At 43.2% G+C, this 1,306-nt stretch overlaps 1 protein-coding gene across 1 annotated transcript in view; it reads left to right on the forward strand.

Moving 5' to 3' along the window:
* The window catches only part of LOC106881691 (synaptic vesicle 2-related protein), a 43,076-nt gene that overhangs the window by 25,044 nt on the left and 16,726 nt on the right, over positions 1 to 1,306 (forward strand). The gene's annotated exons all lie outside the window — the stretch shown is intronic.

Consider the following 1,306-nt stretch of genomic DNA (forward strand, 5'->3'; position numbering starts at 1 on the left):
TAATGGTGGAGCCTCAAGCCCTCGATGCTTTTTGGCAAGGACTGATGTATTACATCAAACATAAAGCATCAATTTTCTAATTGAGTCCTGCACTTCCTAGCACCAGCCTTTTGTCAGATGGTTCATACGTCCCATTACATGTATATCTACAGGCCAGGTGGACTATATATACAGCAAGGGCTCAGATAGATTATATACATAGATTTAGGGCGGCGAGCTGGCAGAAACGTTAGCACGTCGAGCGAAATGCTTAGCGGTATTTCGTCTGCTGTTACGTTCTGAGTTCAAATTCCGCCGAGGTCGACTTTGCCTTTCATCCTTTTGGGGTCGATAAATTAAGTACCAGTTACGCTTACGTACTGGGGTCGATGTAATCGGCTTAATTCCTTTATCTTTCCTTGTTTGTCCCCTCTGTGTTTAGCCCCTTGGAGGCAATAAAGAAATAAGATAGATTATATACATATGCAGCTTGTGGGTGGAGGCTGATAGACCCTACATATACCACTACATATACAGCAAGGGGCCAGGTTGACTGTCTATACTGCTAGAAGTCAGGTGGACTGTATGGACTACTGAGGGTCTGACGGACTATATATATAGGGCCAAATGGACTGTATTGACAGTTAAGGATCAGATGTGCTACACATGCAGCTGGTGGGGCCTGATGGACCTACATACTGTGACTTGTACAGTTAGGGTTCAGGTAGACTATATATACAGTTATGGACTTAATGGACCCTATATATTATTACTTGTATAGTTAGGGGTCAGTTAAACTATATATGCAGCTAGAGGCCTAATGACCCCCTACATACCATTATATATATAGCTAAGGCTCTGATGGATCTTATACTACTACTTGTAAATTAGGGGTCAGATAGACTATATGTATATACAGCTAGGGGCTGGTAGTTCCTACATACCATTATATGTATAGCTAAGGCTCAGGTGGACCCTACATACCACTACATGTACAGTTAAGGGTCAGTTAAGGCTCTATATGAGGTCATGAGACTAAGGGCCTGATGGATCTTACATACTATTTATTTAGATGTGCATCTAGGTGTCAAGTGGATTTCTTTTTCAGCTAGGGTTCTAAGGGATCATGCATACCATTACATGTGTAACTAGGGGGGGGGGGTCAGCTGGACCCTACATCCTTGCACATGTACAACTCAGGGTTGGATTTGATGGCAGTGAGGACGATTACAATGATGGTGATGGCTGTGGTAATGTTGTTGTTGTTGTTGTTGTTGTTGTTGTTGTTGGTGGTGGTGGTGGTGGTGGTGGTGGTGGTGGTGATAGT

Source organism: Octopus bimaculoides, chromosome 30 (genome assembly GCF_001194135.2).
Source record: "Octopus bimaculoides isolate UCB-OBI-ISO-001 chromosome 30, ASM119413v2, whole genome shotgun sequence".
Classification (NCBI taxonomy): Eukaryota; Metazoa; Mollusca; class Cephalopoda; order Octopoda; family Octopodidae; genus Octopus; species Octopus bimaculoides.